Raw genomic sequence first — 15,152 nt, forward strand, 5'->3', positions numbered from 1 at the left:
TTATTCCCATCCTTCTTGTAGTGGGTTCATGAAGGCTTGGTCTTTTGTACAGTATTTGTCTTCCTCTCTTTCCATTTCTATTTTCTTTTCTCCTTATTCTTGCTTGCAGTGGGTTTTGATGATCCCCCAACTTTTGGGTTCACATTCTTACCTCTAGCCTCTAGATGTGTAGCTTGAACATATACCTCATCTATGCTAGTGGGATTAAACATGAGGATAATGTGCCTTAAGTAGTTGTGTAGACCACCAATATACTTCAGTAGAGTTTCAGGTGAGTCTAAAGAAAGTCCCAAAATCAAAGCTCTTTTCCTAAATTCTTGAGTGTAACTTTGTATATTTTCCCTTTTAACTAACGAAGAGTTTGCCAGCTCATCATGGCTTGTTGCATATAGGCTAGTGGATAGAATTACTTTTTAATTGCAGAAACAAATTCACTCTAGACAGAAAGAATCTTACCATGTTTCTTCATGTCAGCTTGCATCCTGCCTTCCCACCATACCAAGGCCATGCCTCCAAGGCATAGGTTGGCCAACTGAATCTTACTACTGTCTGAATCAATGCTCTACACTCTACAATAAACATCAATCTGTCTAATCCAATTATCCAGCTTCTCTGCATTCAACTCTCCATCATATATTGATAAATCAAACTTAACATCTAATTTAATCAAAGATGTATTCTTTTTGTTTTCATGGCTACTAGGAGGAGTGGGAAGTTTTTCTTCTTTCCCTTTGCCTTTAGAGTGGTCATGGAGGAGAGATTCTTCTGCTCCTTTATCTCGTTTGGAGTTTGATGCATCTTACTCTATGCCTTTCTTAAATTCTCTATACATTTCCACTACCATGGCTCTCATGGTCATGAAACTATCCATAAATTGAGGGTCTAATTCCAAGGGACTTTCTTCTGACATTTTCCTTTTAGGATAGACTCTTCCAATTTCAGGGTTAGTTTCAACCAACTCTCCTTCTCCTAATCTAAGCTTTGATCTAGTTAGCATTCAGCAACAAAATCCAACACAAGCTTGTCTAACCTTAGTAACCTAGAGCTCTGATACCACTTGATCTCGAATTTATCCAGAATAAAGAATTAAAGGTATTACAGACTCATGTGCATGTATCTGTCTATGTTACTTTATGCAACAGATCAATAAGATTGCAAAATACATAGACATTGAAGCAATTAGAGAAAACACAACAAGAAAACATGTAAATACAACAAGTTTAATAAGGAGTTCACCCAATACTCCTGGGATACGTCTCTTGGTCCAACCTTCAGTGGTGGCCTCTCTATTATGTTTTCGAAGCATATTTTTTACAACAGTGAGCTCAATTTGAGTCTCACTTAATAGATATAAATCAGTAGGACTGGAGTACACAGAATCTCCTTACTCAAACACGACTGCTGATGGTCATAGTAGTTTGAGCCCAAACTGAGACTCATACATGACAAGCCTATGCCGAGGAGTTCACTTGAACCTATCAAGCCTTCTCTGGAGTGCACAAACTCTCTGACTCTCTCTGGCTCTGTCTCGATGCTGCCTTTGCTCTGCAGGTCAGCTCGACTTACTTTCTCTATTCTCTGCTCTCATCTTTCTTACTGGCTTTTCTCCTTTCTAGCTGCCTACTTTGTCTCTGTCAGTTCATGGCTTTAAAGCCAATCTTCTTTCTGACTATTCGTTTCCGCTTCCCTGCATTCTGGTTCTTCTGCCTCTGTCCGTTTGAATTCCCCTATTCTGTGTCATCATCACCATGTAAAGCTTCACAGGGAGGTGGCCACCTATTCTGCAACGGGTGAGTGTGTCAGGTTCCTTGGACACATTTGAACGCCTGATATTTCTGTTTGCTCCAAGATCGCCCGCAAAACATGAATCTTTTGCTAACTCATCATCCATGTCAGACTTCAAATCCAATGTAATCTTGCTTTATAACTTTGCAAATCCGTTCATTTATCGGGATGTGCCTCCCCCGTTAATCTGGGCCCCCCAAATCCTACAGTCGTCGTTCATATCGGGCAGGTAAGTAGCATGATGTTTACCCGTCCAATGTGAGCGATTTTCTCTCTCTTCCGTCGGACGCGTGTCACTCAATGTGTGGCATTGGGCGGGACTCAGTTGAAATTGCTTACCGCCTTGAGGCCTTCCGATATCCTACCAGTTTTATGGAATCCCGCTCTACGGAACCAAATTAATTACTTTTCCGCATTTCATAGTCATTTTGGGTCCAGGCGCTCGGGGCTTTCCTTCACTGAGGGGGACACCTTGCAATACGCGATTAGCGCTTTAGCGCTAATCGCGTATCAGAAAATACCCCCGTTCCTTGAATTAGCCTCTGGTTTTGCCAATTTGCGCCAACGCACGTTACCATGGGCCAACGGTCTGCGCGCTCGACCGAGGGTCCTCATTGCTCCATGCTGATCACAAATTGCAACTATCATGAGGATTCCTTCTGATAGCTCGATCTTTCTAAGACTTGAATCTTTTGGCATAATTTGAAAGAGTTTATGAAAACTTAGAGAGTGTTTAGGATCCAATTCGGATCAATTAAAGTGTGAGAAATTTTTTGGAGGGCATTGATTGCAATGACAATAGGTTCTAATCAGCACAAAGAAGAAAATCAACATTATTAAAAAATGAACCAAGTTCCATGAGCTGCATAATGAAACTGGGCATTAGACAATTCCAAAACACTATGGGATGAAAGAATTTGTCATCTTTGTGATTCCTAGAGTTCTCGGTGTGTACCCAAATTAGATCACAATTTCAAAGTATATGTCATGATACCTACCTTCCTAGTGTCCTAAGTCATCAAAACTGTGGTGATCTTGGAATTATTCTCTCAATGCTTTTCAAATAGAGAAATAATATCCTAAATAAATCTGAGTAATATTTTACATTTATTAAAGTCCTATACACCAATTTGATCTCAAAAGAATATTAATCATCATCGTCATATCTAATTCAAACAATTCAAACTTAACTTTTCTTTCAACTTCATTGAAATAACTTTTTTTATTTTTGTTTAATTTAATGAGTTGTAACTCATTAATAATACATTTATTTAATTATATTTATGATATTTAATATATAACTAATTGATTATTATCCTTTTCCATTTTAAAATTTGTTTATTTAACTTTCAAATTTATTGTTAACCTTTTTAATAATAGAAAATACATTCTCCCATGATGGGGGTGGATCATCGTGGTCATATGGGAGATGGAGGAGGGGCTTACCCCCCTCGTGTTATTTGAACTAGGGCACATGTGGCATACTAGGGGCATTCATAATGTAACTCACATAAGTTTTGAGATCTTAGGTGGTAGGTTTATATGCAGATTTGCGAGATTAATCTTGGGGTTTGTGAGATTTGTTATGGGCGGTCGTGAGGGTGGCAAAGTTTATGAAGAGTTTGTGCAGGTCGCTAACCTACGCATGCTCCTTAGATTATGGTACTATGTGATAAAGAGCCTTGTTTGCAAGTGGGGATTTCCCTGTGGTACTATTGTAGGCCAGACGCACCAAGTTTGGGACCCTAGTGAGGCATATAGTTAGGGTTCGTGTTACCGCTAGAAAATGCATTGCGAGGAAGGCGCACTCTGAATTCGACAACTGGTTGGGTGTTTTTGAGTTGGTGTTCTGCATTAGTCAATTTGGTAATATTCCTTGTCTATTCCTTTAGCCTTCATAGTGTATTTCTTTTCTTCAGCCGAGAGATGGAGTATTTTAGTTGTGTTTACACCTTGGCACTCCCATTTCCTATTGAGGGAAGCTTAGGTTTTAGAGCCTACAAGGTCAATTGTGGTCACAATTGGGGGTTGAAAGCATATGCTTGGTCCCTAGGGTTTGACTTGGTTATATGGGAGTTTGGTTTGCCAATTCAGGGCCTTCTAGCTGAAGGCAGAGATAGAGGTCAGCGTGGAAGTAGGTACGAGGACCTCAATGTTCCTTTCCCAGTATATTTATGTTTAAGTGACTTTGTCACGAGTGGTATTCCCCAACCTAGTGTTGACGATAGTATACTTCCTCTCTAGTCTTGGTGAATTAGGTCTTTTGGTTTGTATTCAGAGCTTTTGGAACACCACTTCCGCTCTAAGGGGTGTTGTGTTAATAGGGTCAGTGATGAAGTCATTGGGGGGAAGAGTTCATTGCCATTATACAAAGGCAATTCGACAGAGAAAGGTGGCATCTCTTTTCAAGGGTTGCCTTTCTCAAGAGAGGTCTCGACTTGGCATTATGGGAACTTTATTGTCGAGTACTAGGGTTAGGAGGTATTGTTAGGTCTTTATGTTTTACTAGAGGTAAGGTGTTGGTGTCAGTGGGTTGGCGTTGGCTTGAAAATGTACAGGAAGTGCAACATAGCGTGAAAATGGATAGGGCCAAGAGGGAAGAGAGTTGAGCATAGAGGGGAAGTCGTGGAGATGAAGGGAGAAGGAGGAATGGAAGCAGAGTTAGAGGAGGAGGTGGCCCATAATCAAGCTCCATCATCTAGTCATGTTGTTCTTCCTCCCTCTTTCGACACCTTGGAATCCTAGCTACGACACATCGCCCTTCTCTTGGAATAGCTGGGACAGAACCGTCATGATGATTGTAATGAAGTCATAAGCTTCAGGAACGATTTGCAACACAATCAATGAAATATGCAAGATTTTTTGGATTCACTTCAAAGGAGTCAAAGGAGACTGTTTGAGTGAATGGAATGCATGGAGGGGAGATTGGCTCATTTAGAATTCCATGTCCATGGTGAACCTAGGCCTCTAGATTCATTGGGTAACAAATCAGATAATCCAGTTCAGATAATTCCTCCTTCTTCTTGATGTCTGTGGGTTGTGTCTTCATCTTAAGGGTCTTTTAGGCATTCTAGTATTTTTGTTTCTGGTTTTTTATTAGATTTTGACACTTTGTAATTAGCTTTTGTGCTTTCCTTCTAGCCAACAAATCTGGTATGAGTGAGACCAAAAGAATAATGAATACTAGACAACCATGGTGTAATCTTTGGATGAATCAATAAAATCATTTTAACTAACCAAAAAAATAATATAAAAGACATTCTCTACCTTTGCATTTGAACCTATAAATTTTCATGAGGAAATATATCATTTTAATGATTAAACCAAAATATCACATTTAAGTAACCATTTTTATTTTTTTTTCCTTTTAACTTTTATCTATTTAACTTTTAAATATATTAAATTTATTCTCAATATAAAAATAATAATTGTATTTTTCTTTTCAAACAATGCGAAAACCTTTATAAAGATATAAATTCTCATCTTTAATTTTTTATTTTATTAAAAATTATCCAATTCTTTAATTTATTGTTTATTTTTAATTTATTTAGTAAATATTAAGAATATATATTATTTTAAAATAAATATTTTTTCGAACTTTGTTTTTTAATTTTATGAAAATTATTTGTAATTGACGTAAATAAATATGAAAGTAATAATACTATTTTGATTATTCGTATGAAACTTATCAACGTATAAGATATATGTTTTCACGTACAAGTTATTTGAAAGTTAAAAAAACATATATAAATTAAAATGTAAAGAATGATAATCATTTGAGCAATAATTGACATCTTGGTAAGATATATATATCCTAAGTACAAGTTATTTTGGAGGAAAAAAAGCACCCAATAATGGCAATCTATTAAATAATAATTGTACAGCATGTTTGTAAAAGGATAATAATGGTTACCCACTAAGCATGGATCTTAAACTTCTTTGATAAAGAATAAAACAAAAACTGCAAATCAAATCTCATTATTTTAATTTTTTTGCTGGCTTTATAAATATAGCATAGGCCAATCAATCTTATTATTTCAAGTTTTTTACTTTATAATAGTTGCAAATCAAACCTCATAGTTTTAATTTTTTATTTTAAATTTATAACTAGTTAGTTTTTTTAATATACATAAAATTGAAATTAATTAAAAAATCAAAATAGATATTATTACTATTTTTAGCTTTATTTTCCTTTTTAATATTTAAAATTCTATGTCGGAAATTAATAAATATATGCATACTTCTTATACATCATTTTTTAATAAATATTCCAACAACATTTTGTATCTTTATTCAAATGACGTAGTCTTTAACGCGACTTTTTGAAAGTCTTTCCGACGATTTTTTCCGGTGAAAATCCGGCAGTGATTTATTGGAATCCAAGTTTGATAGCTAATTTCTGCACAATGAAACCGTCCCACGGGTTTTTCAGGGTGCTGAATCCGAATATGCAGTTAAAAAACCATTTTAACTGCAACAAATCATGATTTCATCTCAATTTATTCCGCCGGATTCCGTCACCGGAATCTCAAAAAGTCGCATTATAGACAACTCCTATTCAAATTATTACGTGTTTGTCCTTGATTGTGGTGGGAAACGAGGGCAATTAAGTGGTTAGGGTGAGTTCGCCACCTCACCACTTCACAAAACATTTAAGATAGGTGGCATGGGCAACGCCTCACATGCATAAACATGCGAACATTTTTTCTTGAATTGATGAATATGGAAAACATTCAATTTCACTACAACTTTGATTGCAGAGCTCCCTTGCTATGTTTTTTATGGTGTGATTTAGTCCCTTCCCCAGTGTAGGTAGGATTTCTCAGGTCTTATGGCGTCGAGGGGCCTGTGCATGGAAACTTATATGCTTTCTTGGAGACATTTCTTTCGCTTCTTCCATCTTTGTGTCTGTATGTTCTTGATTAGGGCATTGAGGAGGTATGGTTTTGCTTAGGCGTTATAATGGTGCATGGCTCCTGGACGGACAAGGGACTAAGGAATGAGCAAGGTAGTGCTCTAACAAAACATAATGTTTACACCAATGGTGCACTAGATGTCACGACTTCCTCTGGAGTTGGATCTTCACTTGGTAGCGGCCATCTCACCTTCTTCAATTCCACATATTTTGAAGGTTGGGACTTTGTGGAATGATTTCACTAGGGTGATTTATGAGATTCTTAGCCTTAATTCGATCCATTTTAGTTTTGAATTTGTTGGATAAAATTTAGGGTGGTGTGCAAATCTCTCTAATTTTTGGTTGCATGATTGGTGGAGTGAGGGCCAATGCTTGAAGTTTCATCATGCTTGAGTGTCTCCTTCCACCCCATTGTTTCTCGACCTTTTTTTCTCTGTGTTGGTTATTTCCATTTAGACCTCCCTCTAATCCTCGTTCTAGGATTTTGTTAAGCATCTAGTTCCTTTGTTTCTTCTACTTAGGCAAACTGTTTCTTGTCTTGTGTAATTTGACAACCCTTTTGGGATAATCCCCTGTTGTAAATAATATAGCCATTTTGTTATAATTAAAATGGTTTGAGATATGGGACACAAATTTCAAGGCTTCGAGAGGGAGATTGCTTGGGAATGGAAGGAAGACTAATTATTTAATTATAATTATGGGAGGCTGACTGGCATGCCTTAAATGGGTTGATTGCACATTATGGAGTTGAAGGAAGATGATACGAGTCCATACTCCTTTGGGCAAGCCTACAAGCAAAGGGGACAAAGAAATTAATGAAAGGAGTGGGTTTCCCTGGTAGGATAACATGCCCACAACCACCATGGTTGCAATAGAATGATGGAGGATAAAAGAACCCATATGGGCTCAGGCCAAAGGGAAACTTGGGAGCATAGAGGAGGAGAACTCTACTTTGGGAGGCATTCAAGAAAAGAAGAGCACAAGTTGGGGAGAAGGGTGAAAATCTTGGAAGAACGCAAGGAGGAGGAATGACAACTTCTTGAAGGAGCTCAAGAGCAGCACGAGCAGGCCTGTTGTGGTGAGAAAATAGTAAGAAGACTATATCTCAGGTGAAGCTACTAGGTTGCAATGTTCCAGTGTCCTCTAAGTATCCAGATTGGGGTGGAGGCAATAGGGTGTTAAAGTAATTGCTTGTTGGGTGGAGATGGGACGATCTCTAGATTCCTAGTGGTGTTGAATGTGTAAGAAATCCATTGAGCACTTCTCCTCAAGCTCTGAAATATGGCTTGGGGGTGATTGGTTGCAAGAAAGACTATAGTGTAGGACAATCTAAGATTGGATGGAGAGTTGAAGTCCCAATCTCAATTGCTGGGTTGGACATCATAAGATAAGTGCTTCTTTAGAGCCCTGTGTTTGTAATCATTATGTATATGTTCATTGTATTAATAGAATATATATGCTAATGTCGAGGAACGTTTTTTTATCCATATGGATAGTGTGGAATGTGTATTTTTGTGTGATTTCCTAGGGAACAGTTAATTCCTGAGTTATTGACATGGGAAGGCTAAAATTTTGGATCTATGTTTGAACTTAAATTTTTTCTAAGTACATGAGTATAAGAGATGGGTGAAATCATGACTAAATTATTGCATTAAATTGATTCAAATAATAGACCCTGTTTGTTAACTTTCACATAGGGAGCATGCATTTCTTTTGTTACCATTATGTGTGTGTGTGTGTGTAGGTTGAGTTGAGTATTCTAAAGCTCAGGAGAGATAGGTCATAAGGCAAGGCACCGAGGGCATCCTAATCCATGTGCTTATAAACCTTGTAAACCTCTTTGTTTTTATTGAGTTGTGATGAATGAAATTTACATATGTTCATGTATTTGGGAGCTAGATGAGTCTCCTTGTGGTATTGTGATTTGCATTCACATGTATGATCATCTATGAGTTTTATTGAATAGTTGCAATGGTATGAAATTCTAGTAATAACTCAGTGAAGCCCGGAAGTAGGCATTTTGTTTTGTGCATAAGAAAGAAGAATATAGGGTGAAGGCACAATGATTAAGCATTCATGGCTAAAGCAGGCTTGAGTCAGCCTGAGCAGGCTTGAAATTTAGCCCATGGATCCTTAGAATCAAGGTAAAAATGCTTAATTGTGTTCTCAAGAAGGAGATTGATGGTTCGATAGCCTGAGAAAAACCAAGAAAAAAAATCTAAATCTAAGAACGTAGTAAATAAAGGCCAAGTCAAGGAGGGGCATGCTAGTTGGAAGTTGGGCAAGTTGTCCTGGAGGCAACATTTGGGAAAATTTTGGGTTTGATTTAGTTGGGGCCCAGGAAAATTAGATTTGGCTAGGTTAGGAATCTGTTAGGTCAGGAGTCGACCAGTTCAGGAGTTGATAGTTGGGACCCATTAAGGTGGTTTGTTGGTTGTACTGATGGGGGCCGACCCCGACTACAATAAAGCTTGTATACGTTTATTATGCCTTTCCACATGAACTTTTCTTGGAGTGGTAGAGCGACCACATGGGTTTCATGTGGTGGATGCCGATGACATGGTTAGTAGGATGACGGGGCAACTTGCATGTGCAAGAGGTCGACATGGTGGTTGCATGCCCTGTTACCTAACATGGTTACGTGACCAGGAGGTGATATGGTTCTAAGAGGGGCAGGACTACACCTGAGATACCCCCCTCCCTTCTTCGTACTTCATGGGGGTGACCCCATGGACTTAAATAGAAGACCCCATGGACTTCTATTTAACAATTATAAATAACAATCATAAATTTATTTTAATTTGAGGTTTTTTTTAAATATGGATAAATTGTAGTTTTTGTAATTGATGATTAATAAATTTAAAATTAAGATGAATTTATGTTAATTTATATTAATTATTTTCATTATATGTAATTAGTGAATGACTTAAAAAAAAGGAATATTACTCTATTTTTTTTAAATTGACTAATTATAGTTTTGTCAATCTAAGGCCCAATAACATCCACAAAGGTAGCTAGGGAAACTTGACCCATGGCCTTGAGCTTATAATTCATCACATCCAACTACTTGATCTAACCTACTCAAATGAAAAGAAAGACGTTACTCTATTATTGAAATAACTTTTTTTTTACTATTTAGATTAATTATAAATATAAAATATTTAAGATGGTGTTTTTTTAAACAAAAACTAAGAGATTTGTACTAAAATAATAAAATCTATGTCCAAAAGTAAAATAATTTGTGGACCAATAAACAAGGTCAATCCAAGCCAATGGATTCTAGAAATTCTAAAAATTGTACAAAACTAATTAGAGAATACAAATATAGAAATACTATTTGTTTAAAACATTATCTTATAAAGTAGACTTTATTGAAGACACTCACTATGAATCTAAAAAATAATTGCTTTAGTCAAACACTATAGAAATTCCTTGTAAATTCAAATTGCAGATAGCAATATGCTAAAACAATTGACTTGAATCTAATCTACTCATTAGTGGAAAAAATAATTGATTGATGAAATCACGAAGCATATAAGAGACATAATTCAATCACACATAACACAATTATTTTATGGGGAAACCCACAACTAAAAAACCATGATATCTGTATATTGCATTAATCTAGAAAATATGAGAAGATTACAATGCTTTTCTCAAGATCGAGCAACTTCTACACTACTTCTATCTATCTCACTGCATGCTAGGCAAGCCTTGGATGAACACAATATGTTATGCTCAACTGTGAGCTCAACCTGCACAAGTATTTTCTATCCTCTACCTAACTGAATGCCTTTAACCAATACTTAGCCAAATTCCTAGCCTTCCAAGCTCCTACTTCGTTGCATTGTTTCCTTGGGAATTAGCCCTTATTTAATGGGGAAATTCCTCAATTATGAATTATGCAATCCTCATAGGCATTCCTCTGACTGCATGCACCATCGATTTAATTTAGACATTTTTACCACTGATAGTACACTATCCCTAAACTCCAATCCCAACTAGTCTTTCTCTGATCGGACATGCATGAATTAATTATGAGTGAATCTTGTGGTTGAGAAGTGCTAGTTACACCACACTACTGCAGGTTACACTCCCTATTGGATCTCCCACTAATTCCTCCATCAGTTGGAACTATTTTAACTGAATTTAACTCCGTTAAATTTAATTAAATAATTACAACTCAAAAGAACTCAACCTAGGCCCCTAAAATTTAGGAACCACTCTACATGACTCTATATAGATTCCCAACTCAAATTAAACAAGCCAACTAAGTCAAATTAACTTAGTTAACTATTACAAGTTGCTATGAGAATTATAATTACAATTTAATTCCCAATTTAATTCAAGAACAAATTAAATTAGGATTTTTCTCTATGCTATTTTTAACATTTCTTCTTGTTATTTTCAACAAACCTAAAAGGAGAAGGAGAACCACTATGTGGTCTCTTTGCTTGGTTAGATGCAAGATCCAAGAGAGAAATTTAGAGGCTAAATAAGACTCCACTCTTCATTGAACTAGGGATAAACAACCATTTTGCAAATCCATACACAAAGACTGAAGAACGTTAATTTCATCCTGTGTATGTTGAATTAGAGTTGTGTTGAATGAATAATTTCATGATTGTTCCCACCTTAGCTTCCAAATTGACCAAACAAATTTGAGAGGAGTATAGAGATAATTACAAGCCTTCTATTGCAACACCTAGTATACCCAAATCTTCCTTACAATTGTGAGAACCTGAGAAGCCATGACAAAGGAATAAAGATGAGACAGAGTTTGTGGAGAAGGGGGGCTAAGGTTGAAAAAGGAAACAATATGACTAAGGGCTAAACGCAACAATGAAGGTATACAAGGAAATCATAGCCCCATGGTGGTAAAATACTAGTAGCACAAGGGGGGATTTTCCATACCCCGCTGAAACCATGCAAATCCATGATTGGAACTCTGTGTAGCCATATATTCTAGTGATAGTGAATGATACCTCACACCTAGTTGGAGCATGAATGTGAGCTCAAGCCAAGGGAAAGGGATGATGCATGAACACACATTAATAAAAATAATGTTCTCACAGGAAACAATGACATCCAGGAGATGACACATCCAACATAAGAAGTGGAAACATTTAATGTGATGGGGTTCTAGGTATTGGGAAGGGGAACCACTAATTTCTTACCATTTTTATGCCTACGGAATCAAACAAGGTTGCTCAAGCCAAGGGAGAGAAATGATGCATGAACACACATTAACAAAAATAATGTTCTCACATGAAACAATGACATATGAGAGATGACACATCCAGCATAAGAGGTGACAATATTTAATGTAATGGGGTTCTAGGTATTGGGAAGGGGAAACCACTAATTTCTAACCCTTGCTATGCCTATGGAATCAAACGAGGTCTTCTTTACTTGTAGGTCGGCTAAATAGTTGTTGAAATGAAAAATATGGTAAAAATTTTCCTTAACAAGGAGAAGAGGATAAATGGCACAACTTAATTAATTCTCAACCGGAAAAATGAAAATACGTTTCTTCTTGTGTGAAAAAAGACCTCCCCTCCCACACCCATCCCAAATAAAATAAATAAAATATGTAATATGTTTTTTTTTACGGGAACGGTTATAGGATTGCATTAGATACTTGGCCTAAAGCCACAACACAGACTACAGATTTTGGAGTTAATTTTTGAGCACCTCTCCAACAAGATGATCAAGGCGCATACGCTTATGATTCATCTCTTCTTACATTTTATAATGAACTCTATTTTTGCTATTGACCGAGCTTGTGAATGCATACAAATTTCTTCAATAAAATGCAGTAAAAATTGGAAGATAGGGGATTAAGGAATTGGATCCCACGATGTTTCTTTGTCTCTGAGAATAGCCTAGCAGGTAACTAGGCTGCCTTGTTTGCTTCAATATCCGCCTCTTTGTTGTTTATTCTCAGCACATGGAAAATTCCAATTTCAAGGACTTTACCATTGCTTTGACTCTTGTGATCATCCTTGCAATACACAAATCTGTTGGAATAGAGTTTGTCACCATTGTTTTGATGATTACCTGTGAATCACCAAAGACATTAACCTCCCTGAATCCCAATTCTTTGAGAAGCTTGATCCCTTGGAAAAGAGCCAATGCTTCAACTTGCATGCTAGAGGAGTGACTCAGTCCCCAAGCAAATCTGTGGATAGGAGTTCCTTCTATATTTATTATGAGCCCTCTCGCACCAGCGATTCCTGTATTTCCCTTGGCTACCCCGTCAAAGAAGAGAGAGGGGATTGTTTGCTTGGAAATCTAGGACTGAAAGTCTTCTTCACTTTTTCTGGTTTTCCATTCTTTGGGAGGAATCGGGATGATAATCGATTTTTGGAATTGGAGACTGAGTGCAGCGCCCAACTCGATGTCTTGTTGGCATAAGCTTGAATTATCCATTCTATCTCTCAGGAATTCATTTCGCTGACATTTGACTGTGATTGCAACGAGATTGAAATCTTGATCTTTGTTTCTGAATATCCTTCTATTCCTCTCTAACCAAATCTGCCAATTGATAATTTTGGGAAGAGCAGTCCAAGATGCTATGATTAATTTGTTTTTTGGGGTTGGACCTGGGTATCTAGACAACCAACCAACAAACATATCCGAGATAATGCAGGGGAGAGTGAAGCCAGATTTCCATGCTCCTAAGAGCTCTTGCTAGATTTGGACGGCATATCTACACTCCAGCATGAGCTGATGGTCGAATTCTGGCTTATCTTTACATAGCATGCATTTAGAAGGGCCAAAAAATCCCCTCTTCTGCAACCTATCATCCGTTAAAATTTTTTTATGGTAGAGCAACCAACATAAATGGTCAATTTTCGGGATGGAGGGGAACTTCCATATCCCATTCCAGGGAGCATGATCTGGCTATACGTATGGCCTTTCCAAGCATTTAACATACCCCTGTGCCACCGAGTAGCCTTCACGCTGCAGACCCCATCCACGAGCATCTTTTCTCCGAACGTGAATGGGAGCCAACCCATGCAGAGGATTATAGAGCTCTCAGCAGTCGCTTTGGAGAGCAGGAGGGACCGGGAGCTGCTTCCAGCCTACCCAACGATGTCCGATCCAACATGACATATCCCACAACGATTTAATGTGTGCGTCCATCATCCACGTCTGCAGCGAATGCAAGGAGCGAGTTTCAGCCAGCGGGGGCCTACTCATAATTTGGTCTTCCCATAGATTAATGGATTGACCATTCCCAGGGATCCAATAAGCTTGTGCATTCACCAAAGGAGTTGCTTTGATACTTAGAATGTTGAAGGGAGATCTGAATTGGGATTTGGGCTTATCCAAGTAGCGAAGACGCCTTCCTCTGAAGTATTTTTTCCATAATGCTAAATGCGCCTAGCCTTAATTGGGAGCTATAATTCTCCAAATCAGTTTCACTCCCATGGCTAAATTTTGAGCGCGGAGGTTTTTAAATTCAGTCCTCCCTCCTGTAGAGGCTTGGAAACAATTTCCCAATTGACAAGTGGGATTTTCTTTTCGTTTTGCTTGCCTCCCTTCCAAAAAAACTTCCTAATAAGGTCGTCCATCTTCTTGAGAATACCCACAGGTGCTAAGAGAATAGAAAATTGGAATAATGGAACACTGCTAAGAATTGCTTTGATGAGAACTGCTTTTCCTGCAATATTGAGCCAGGAGGAGCCCCAGGCCTGCATTTTAGTTTTGAATTTCTCTAGCTGAGGATTCCAATCTTTGCTCAAGGCCCTCTTGAGGAAGATAGGAAGGCCAAGATATTTGAAAGAGGTCCAATTTGAAGAGGCTGCAAAGCCCAGGAATCTAGCAATGGAATTTAGGGAAGATGGAGAAATATTCCAGTAATAAATATGACATTTCCCATTGTTTAATTTGTTGCTTGAGACTTCACAGAATTCATCCAGCACTTCTTTAAATCTGGCAGCTGAGAGCGGAGTTATAGCCCCCAGCAACAAGGTGTCATTAACAAAGAGGGCATGATTGATGTTTTTTACCCCTCTTGCTATGTTTAGCCCAGCTATCTCTTGGTCTTGTTGCTTCTTGTCTAGATAAAAGCTGAGGATAGAAGCCTGCAACACAAAGAGGAGGGGTGAGAGGGGGCATCCTTGCCTCAGCCCTCTAGAGGCTTTGAAGAAATTTGTAGCCCTACCATTTACGAGGGGAGCAATCTAGGGCTTCGATATACAAGCCCGAATCCAGTTTATAAAGCTTAATCCAAATCTCATCTTGTGCAGAACATCCAGCAAAAAACTATGTCTAACTCGATCAAAAACATTTTCTAGGTCGAGCTTGACCACCATACCTTTTTCTTTTCGATGCATGCTAGAGTGGATCGCCTCTTGAACCAAAATGAAATTATCTACGATCTGTCTACCATGAATGAATCCTCCTTGGTTCTCCGGGATGATTTTGGGGAGGATGTTCCTCA

This window comes from Pinus tabuliformis, chromosome X (assembly GCF_031772625.1).
Source record: "Pinus tabuliformis cultivar Carrire ecotype Pingquan chromosome X, CPIR1, whole genome shotgun sequence".
Taxonomy (NCBI): domain Eukaryota; kingdom Viridiplantae; phylum Streptophyta; class Pinopsida; order Pinales; family Pinaceae; genus Pinus; species Pinus tabuliformis.